This window comes from Salvelinus sp. IW2-2015, linkage group LG14 (assembly GCF_002910315.2).
Source record: "Salvelinus sp. IW2-2015 linkage group LG14, ASM291031v2, whole genome shotgun sequence".
NCBI lineage: Eukaryota > Metazoa > Chordata > Actinopteri > Salmoniformes > Salmonidae > Salvelinus > Salvelinus sp. IW2-2015.
Genome location: NC_036854.1, coordinates 42,818,287 through 42,827,933, shown reverse-complemented (window position 1 = coordinate 42,827,933; position 9,647 = coordinate 42,818,287). Strand labels below are relative to the sequence as shown.

General features: G+C 45.0%; 1 pseudogene; it reads left to right on the top strand.

The window, feature by feature from the left end:
- Positions 1–1,195: 1,195 nt before the first annotated feature.
- LOC111973565 (MAGUK p55 subfamily member 7-like) overlaps positions 1,196–9,647 on the top strand; it is a 173,846-nt pseudogene continuing 165,394 nt past the window's right edge.

Sequence of the window (9,647 nt, the reverse complement as noted above, 5' to 3'; positions counted from 1 at the left end):
TTTGAAATGTCTACATTCTTTCAAAACTTTTTTTGAGTCTAATGTTCACTAATGTTTCCCTTGTTTATGTCCCTTTGTTTGTCTGTTCCATTTGCTTTGGCAACGTAAACATATGTTTCCCATGCCAATAAAGCCCTTTGAATAGAGAGAGAGAGAGAGAGAGAGAGAGAGGGGACTTGGCAATAAGACCTGACCCACAGACCTCTATTACTGAACGTCACGCCCCCTGACCATTCCTCCACATCAAAGGCCACAGCCTGATCCTTCCATTATGATCCACAATGATATTTCAATGTCATCATCTCAAATAACCCTAGCTAGTTCTCCTAAAAAAAAAAGAACAGTTTGCAAGATGTTAGTTAGCAGAGCTCAGTCCGGATAGGAAAAATGACTCACTGTTCTTCATGGCAAAGTCCAGGTGCAATCAACCGTCAACCTCTCCAACCGCTCCAATCATATATGGACCGTTTCACTAATACCATAGGCAGAATTGCGGATGCTTGTCATCCCCTGGAACTACAAGGAACTACAAAGAGCGGCTCCTTTAAGATCATTCCCGCTTCGCTGGTTCCAGGTTGAAGTTACTTATCAAAGCTACCCGTCGGAGTCTGGCTAAACCGGGCCAAGCTTTTTCAAAAAGGTTTCATTTATTTTCTAACGCGCCATTGACTACCACGTCGTAAGCCGCTTTCACCCATCCTTTTATCCATCCTTCCTATCGGTCACACACCTATAGACTTCAAAGGGCGTTCAGCGTGACGCTTAGAACGCACAAAATAGTTSCTCTAATGAATATAATTCAATGCACACATTCTGAGGTCTCGTCTACGGGCAGCCAAACCCGATTCTCTGGGTTTTACACTGCAGAACGCCTCAGATTTGTGTTCTTCTGCTGCTCGGCCAAAACTGGAGAAAACAAAGAGATTTGAGATACTAGTCCCAGTCTGAGAGGTTTTATTGTTTATAAACCGACCCCCTCCAACAGTAATTTAGAGATATGGAGAGCCAGAGAGAGAGAAAGAGAGAGCTGGTGTGTGGACTGTGGAGGACAAGTAGCCCAGTCTGGCCTGACCCTTGCCAGCTGATGGTGTTGGATGCTTGGATGTGAAACTGAGGGAGCTGTGGAGGGAGCATGGGGTTCAGTTGAGTACTGGTCTTTCCAGAACTCTCTCCCTGATTCCCCAGATAGAGGTGAATGTCTGCCCTCTGGCCCAGCGTGGTCCAGTGGCTCCACATGCTCAGACAAAACACAGCAGCCACAGACGGACAAGCACCCAGGCCCCAACGACCTGCCACCTCCGCTTACAGAGCAGACTGCGTAGTCCCCACAGAGCAGACTGCGTAGTCCCCACAGAGCAGACTGCGTAGTCCCCACAGAGCAGACTGCGAAGTTCATACTGAGCAGCACTACATGTAGACTAAGCAGTGTAATACAGAGGCTGTTAGAAAAGGTGGCCACAAATGGAGCACCACTGGCTGCATGTTCTGTCCTGAGCCATTACAACTGGTTTTCTATAAAGAAATGTGTCCCGGAAAAGTGTTGAGACAGAGCCAGGTGTCCCAATGCCACCTGAAAAGCTCAACAGTGTTGACTTCTGTCACTCAATTCAATTGAATTCAAAGGGCTTTATTGGCATGGGAAACATATGTTTACATTGTCAAAGCAAGTGAAATAGATAATAAACAAAAGTGAAATAAACAATATAAAATGAACAGTAAACATTACAAACAAAAGTTACAAAGGAATAGAGACATTTCAAATGTCATTATGTCTATATACAGTGTTAAAACGATGTGCAAATAGTTAAAATAAATAATAATAAATAAATAAATAAACATAAATATAGGTTGTATTTACAATGGTTATTTGTTCTTCACTGGTTGCCCTTTTCTTGTGGCAACAGGTCACAAATCTTCCTGCTGATGCACACTGTGGTATTTCACACAATTAATGAAGCTGCCGTTGAGGACTTGTGAGGCGTCTGTTTCTCAAACTAGACACTAATGTACTTGTCCTCTTGCTCAGTTGTCACTTGCTTCCCCTTGTGGCTTCCCACTCCTGTGCCACTTGCCTTCCCATTATGTTGAGAGCCAGTTTGCGCTGTTCTGTGAAGGAGTAGTACAAGATCTTCAGTTTCTTGGCATTTCTCGCGCATTAGAATGCCTTCATTTTTCAGAACAAGAATAGACTGACGAGTCTTCAGAGAAAGATCTTGTTTTTGGCCATTTAGCTATAATCAAACCCACAAAAGCTGATGCTCCAGATACTCAACTATTCTTAAAGAAGGCCCGTTTATTGCTTCTTTAAATCAGAACACACAGTTTTCAGCTGTGCTAACATAATTAAAAGGGTTTCTAATGATCAATTAGCCTTTTAAAATGATAATCTTGGATTAGCTAACACACGTGCCATTGGAACACAGGAGTGATGGTTGCTGATATGGGCCTCCTGTACGCCTATGTAGATATTCCATTCATAATCAGCCGTTTCCAGCAACCAATAGTCGTTTACAACATTGACAATGTCTACACTGCATTTCCGATGATGTTATTTAATGGACAACAGATGTGCTTTTCTTTCAAAGTGACCCCAAACCTTTGAGTATGTAACATGTTGAAAGAGGTGGGCTCAAGCTGCATCCCTTTCTCACGCCACTCCCTGTGGAATGAAATGTGTGTTTTTTGCCAATTTTTAACGCTACATTTGTTGTTGTGACTTGGATTTTATAATGTATTGTTTTAGAATCTGTTTAGAATCTGTTTAGAAGCCTCTGGACCTAGACTTGGCGCTCCGGTAGCGCTTGCCGTGCCGTAGCAGAGGAACAGTCTATGACTAGGGTGCTGAAGTCTTTGACAATTTTTAGGGCCTCTCCTCTGACACCTCATGGTATAGAGGTCCTGGATGGCAGGAAGCTTGGCCCCAGTGATGTACTGGGCTGTACGCACTACCCTCTGTTGTACCTTGTGGTCAGAGGCAGAGCAGTTGCCATACCAGGCAGTGATGCAACCCGTCAGGATGCTCTCTGGTGCAGCTGTAAAACGTTTTGAGAATTTGAGGGCCCATGCCAAATCTTTTCAGTCTCCTGAGGGGAAATAGGTTTTGTRGTGCCCTCTTCACAACTGTCTTAGTGTGTTTGGACCATGATAGTTTGTTGGTGATGTGGACGCCAAGGAACTTGAAGCTCTCAACCTGCTCCACTACAGTCRCGTCGATGAGAACGGAGGCGTGCTCGGTCTTCCTTTTACTGTAGTCCACAATCATCTCCTTTGTCTTGATCATGTTGAGGGAGAGGCTGTTGTTCTTCCACCACACGGCCAGGTCTTTGCCCTCCTCTCTATAGGCAGTCTCATCGTTGTCGGTGAGTAGGCCTACCGCTGTTGTCATCAGCAAACTTAATGATGGTGTTGAAGTCGTACCTGGCCGTGCAGTCATGCGTGAACAGGGAGTACAGGAGGGTACTGAGCACGCACCCCTGAGGGGCKCCCGTGTTGAGGATCAGCGTGGCGGATGCGTTGTTACCTACCCTTACCACCGGAGGGGGGGGGCCGTCAGGAAGTCCAGGATCCAGTTGTAGAGGGAGGTGTTTAGTCCCAGGGTCCTTAGGTTAGTGATGAGCTTGGAGGGCACTATGTTGTTGAACACTGAGCTGTAGTCAATGAATAGTATTCTCACATATGTGTTCCTTTTGTCCAGGTGGGAAAGGGCAGTGTGGAGTGCAATAGCGATTGCATCATCTGTGGATCTGTTGGTGTGATATGCAGATTGGAGTGGGTCTAMGGCTTKTGGGATAATGGCGTTGATGTGAGCCATGACCAGCCTTTCAAAGCACTTCATGGATACAGACGTGAGTGCTACGGGTCYGTAGTCATTTAGGCAGGTTACCTTAGTGTTCTTGGGCACAGGGACTATGGTGGTCTGCTTGAAACATGTTGGTATTACAGACTCAGGCAGGGAGAGGTTGAAAATGTCAGTGAAGACACTTGCCAGTTGGTCAGCYCATGCTCGGAGTACACGTCCTGGTAATCTGTCTGYCCCTGCGGCTTTGGGAATGTTGACCTGTTTAAGGGTCTTACTCACTTACTTACTCAGCTGCAAAGAGCGTGATCACACAGTCGTARGGAACAGCTGATCATTTCATGCATGTTTCATTGTTATTTGCCTCGAAGCGAGCATAGAAGTAGTTTAGCTCGTCTGATAGGRTTGTGTCACTGGGCAACTCTCYGCTGGTCTTCCCTTTTTGTAGTCTSTAATAGTTTGCAAGCCCTGCCACATCTGACGAGCGTCGGAGCCGGTGTAGTACTATTTGATCTTAGTCCTGTATTGACGCTTTGCCTGTTTGATGGTTCGTCAGAGGGCAGAGTGGGATTTCTTATAAGCTTCCGSGTTAGAGTCCTMCTCCTTGAAAGCGGCAGCTCTACCATTTAGCTCAGTGCGGATGTTGCCTGTAATCCATGGCTTCTGGTTGGGGTATGTACGTACAGTCACTGTGGGGACGATGTCCTCGATGCACTTAATGATAAAGCCAGTGACTGATGTGGTGTACTCCTCAATGCCATCGGAAGAATCCCGGAACATATTCCAGTCAGTTCTAGCAAAACAGTCCTGTAGTTTAGCATCTGCTTCATCTGACCACTTTTTTATTGATCTAGTCACTGGTGATTTACTGCTTTCATTTTTGCTTGTAAGCCGGAATCAGGAGGATAGAGTTATGGTCAGATTTGCCAAATAGAGGGCGAGGGAGAGCTTTGTACGCATCTCTGTGTGTGGAGTAAAGGTGGTCTACAATTTTTTCCCCCTCCAGCACATTTAACATGCTGATAGAAATGAGGTAAAACTGATTTAAGTTTCCCTGCATTAAAGTCCCCGGCCACTAGGAGCACCGCCTCTGGGTAAGCGTTTTCCTGTTTGCTTATGACGGAATACAGCTCATTGAGTTTAGTTTTAGTGCCAGCGTGAGTCTGTGGTGGTATGTAGACCGCTACGAAAAATACAGATGAAAACTCTAGGTAGATAGTGTGGTCTGCAGCTTATCATGAGATACTCTACCTCAGGCGAGCAAAACCTTGAGACTTCCTTAGATATTGTGCACCAGCTATTGTTTACAAATATGTATAGGCCCCCGCCCCGTGAGTTACCAGAGGATGCTGTTCGGTCCTGCCGATCGAGTGTATCACTTGTACAACACATTATTAGACTGCAGCTGCTGCTCTCTCTCTCTGTCTCTCTCTCGGTCTCTGTCTCTCTCTCTCTTCCCCACATTTTCCTCTGCCCTTATTTTTCACAGAAGACAGGCTTTAAACATGTTTCGCAGTAGAGACATGTTTGAAATACTAACCCCCGAAGAGGTCCCAAGTGTTAGCATGTGTTTTTCTCTAGAAAGGAGAGTGAGAGAGCATTTTTCTCTCGATAAATCCCTGCTAGATATACGATTGAGATTAATAAGTCATTCAGCACCTGCAAGATGAGAGAAGAGGTAAGGAGGGGGAGAGGTAAGGAGGGGGAGAGTAAAGCAGGGCGAGAGGTGGGAAACCAAAGCTGGACTCTAACGTTCATTTCCTTTATTTGTTTCAGAGGTACAAGTACATTTCCCCCCCCCCTCTCTCTCCCGTCTTTCCCTCCCTCCCCCTCGTCTTAGAAAAATCCCCAGAGTATATGCAGCTATTCAGGGTTTGAGTGTTATTTTTTTTTTTTACTGCTATTCTTAAAAACTTAAGCAGAATGGCCTGACTGAAAGTCTCCAGTGATGCAGCCAGTTGTCATGTCCTGGTGCGGTGACGGGGGGGTGTGATGTAAATGTGTTGAGCACAAGAGAGGTCAGGTATAAACTCCGTGGGGCTGAGTGAAACTCTCACTCCCTACAGACCATGTTGTATAAGCCTCTGTAATTACCCATGGATGTGTCCAAAATTGTACATTATTCCCTATATAGTGCACTACATTTTCAGTAGAGCTCTGGCTCAAAGTAGTGCACTATATAGGGTATTAGAGTGCTATCTGGGACTAAGCCTAGAGTTCTGCGCCAGACCCAAACCAAGGCCACTGGCCCCTCTGTGACTATGAATCCAATGAGGATCATGTTTTAATTCATTTCTTGTCAAATTTTATTTATAAAAAAGGTTCTGAATCTGAAAACACTGTTATTTTCTTCCGAACGCTGTGGAGGTGTAGGCGTGAGAGGGGAAGCTGGGCTTGCTGGTCTTTGGCATCGTTAGGCCGTCATTTCCCCTTACTGTAAACCCTCTGGAGGCCTTAGTTCAGCCAAAGAAATATAGTAACTAGAAGGGATTAAAGGCCCTCAGGCCACAGACGGAAATTTAATTGGATGGGAATGTCTGTTCTAGCCATTCTATTTCTATGGCCTGATCCCTCTCTGGCCCAGGTTGGACCTATAGACCTCTGGACTAGGCTGCTCCAGTCCACTACTGTATGGATTTATATGCTCTCAGGCAGTGCTCTCTGTGCTGGCTCTCAGCAGGCTGCTCCCCTTCCTTSCCTTGCCCCAGGCTGGACCTCTGGCCTCGACCACTCCAACCTATAGGGCCCTAGTCAAAAGTAGTGTACTATACTGGGAATAGGGTGAAATTTGAGACGCAACCCACTACTGTTTCCACAACACAACAGAACCCAGCGGCCAGGCCAATCCGGTCAGTCTTGCATTGACAGTCCACCCTGCCAGGCCCGGCCTGTTAGTCCAACCACATAGAGACCTGAGAGGAGCCAGACTGAGCCAAGCCAAGCCAAGCTTGGCCGAGCCAAGCAAAGCTCGGAGAAAACAAGCATGCGGCCCGCCCTTTGGTGGTGGTGATGGTGGGTGCAAGCTTGGCCTGGTTTGCTTRCTCTCTATTTCTCTCTCTCCCTCACTCTCTCTCTTTTCCACCTCTTCCTCCCTCTCTCTCTGGCTGGAGTGTCCGATATCACAGCTCTGTACAGGGCCGTCCAGTCGGCTGGATCTCTCACTYGCTCACTGTCCAACACACAGTCCTGCCCTGCTCGGCTCCAGCCCCACTTTCAACCGGCTCTGTGGTCCTTTTGTTTATTTTCTCCTTTTATCTCTSTCTCTCAATTCAATTCAATTTCAATTTAAGTGGCTTTATTGGTATGGGAAACATATGTTTACATTGCCAAAGCAAGTGAAATAGATCATTAAAAAGAGTGAAATAACACAAAAAAATGAACAGTATTGTAACCATGTGCAAATAGTTAATGTACAAAAGGGAAAATAAATATAAATGTATGCTCCCAAGTGGCGCAGCGGTCTAAGGTACTGCATCTCAGTGCTAGAGGCGTCACTACAGACCCTGCTTCGATTCCGGGCTGTATCACAACCGGCCGTGATCGGGAGTCCCATAGGGCGGCGCATAATTGGCACAGCATCGTCCGGGTTAGGGGAGGGTTTGGCCGGGGTAGGTCGTCATTGTAAAATAAYAATTTGTTCTTAACTGACTTTCCTAGTTAAATAAAYGTTACATTTTTWAAAAATGTAATAAATAAATATGGGTTATATTTACAATGGTGTTTGTTCTTCTCTAGTTGCCCTTTTCGGTCACAAATGTTGCTGCTGTGATGGCACACTGTGYTATTTCACCCAGTAGATWTGGGATTTTATCAAAATTGTATTTGTTTTCAAATTCTTTGTGGGTCTGTGTAATCTGAAGGGAAAATGTGTCTCTAATATGATCATACATTTGGTAGGAGGTTAGGAAGTGCAGCTCAGTTTCCACCTCATTTTGTGGGCAGTGTGCACATAGGCAGACCTGGCTTTCAAGAGAAGACAGGCTATGGCGGCCTTTCTCAATAGCAAGGCTATGCTCACTGATTCTGTACATAGTCAAAGCTTTCCTTCATTTTGGGTCAGTCACAGAGGTCAGGTATTCAGCCACGGTGTATTCTCTGTTTAGTGCCAAATAGCGTTTGTTTGCTCTGTTTTTTTTGTTAATTCTTTCCAATGTTTTAAGTAATTTTTTTGTTTTCTCATGATTTGGTTGGGTGTAATTATTGTGTTGTCCTGGGGCTCTGTGGGGTCTGTTCAATTTGGTGTTTGTCCCATTTTGTGAATTCTTGGTTGGTGAGCTGACCCCAGACCTCACAATGGGTTATAGAACTGATTCAAGTATTTTTTTTGCCAGATCCTAATTGGTATGTCAAATTTGATGTTCCTTTTGATGGCACAGAAAGGCCCTTCTTGCCTTGTCTCTCAGATCGTTCACAGCTTTGTGGAAGTTGCCTATGGCGCTGATGTTTAGGCCGAGGTATGTATAGTTTTTTTTGTGTGCTCTAGGGCAATGGAATTTGTATTTGTGGTCCTGGCGACTGGACCTTTTTTTGGAACACAATTATTTTGCTTTTACTGAGATTTACTGTCAGGGCCCAGGTTAATCTCGCTCTCTCTGTCTCTCTCAATTCAATTCAGTAGACTTTATTGACATGGCAATTACAGTTGAAGTCGGAAGTTTACATACAACTTAGCCAAATACATTTAAACTCCGTTTTCACAATTCCTGACATTTAATCCTAGTAAAAATTCCCTGTCTTAGGTCKGTTAGGATCACCACTTTATTTTAAGAATGTGTAATGTCAGAATAATAGTCGAGAGAATTATTTATTTCAGCTTTTATTTCTTTCATCACATTTCCAGTGGGTCAGAAGTTTACATACACTCAATTAGTATTTGGTAGCATTGCCTTTAAATTGTTTAACTTGGGTCAAACGTTTCATGTAGTCTTCCACAAGCTTCCCACAATAAGTTGGGTGAATTTTGGCCCATTCCTCCTGACAGAGCTGGTGTAACTGAGTTGCTCGTAATGCTCATCTTCTGTAGCCTAATTATCTTCTCCTTATTTTCATACTGTACCTAAATTACAAAGATTAGCACTTAAAAGGCATGTAGAAAATCTGGTATATGGTTTGCCTCATAAACTCAGCAAAAAAATAAACGTCCCTTTTTCAGGACCCTGTCTTCAAAGATAATTCGTAAAAATCCAAATAACTTCACAGATCTTCATTGTAAAGGGTTTGAACACTTTCCCATGTTTGTTCAATGTACCATAATCAATTAATGAACATGCACCTGTGGAATAGTCGTTAAGACACTAACAGTTTACAGACGGTAGGCAATTAAGGTCACAGTTATGAAAACGTAGGACACTGAAGAGGCCTTTCTACTGACTCTGAAAAACACCAAAAGAAAGATGCCCAGGTCCCTGCATCAATCTGCGTGAACGTGCCTTAGATGCTGCAAGGAGGAATGCGGACTGCAGATTGGCCAAGGCTGATTAAATTGCAATGTCATACTGTGAAGACCGCCTAAACAGCACAACAGGAGGATAGCGACAGCGACAAGACAGCTATCGCAGCCTCGGCAGTGGCAGACCACACTGTGTAACAACACCCTGGACAGGATCAGCGACATAGCCGAACATTCATACCTGGCAGGGACAGTACGAAGATGGCACAAACAACTGCCCGGAGTTGACACCAGGAACGCACACATCCCTCCATCAGTGCTCCATGACTGTCCGCAATAGCTGAGAAGAGGCTGGACTGAAGGTGCTTGTAGGCCGTTGGAAGCAGGTCCTCACCAGACATCAAACACGGCAACAACGTCGGCCTATGCACAAAGCCACCGTCGCTGGACCAGACAGGAACG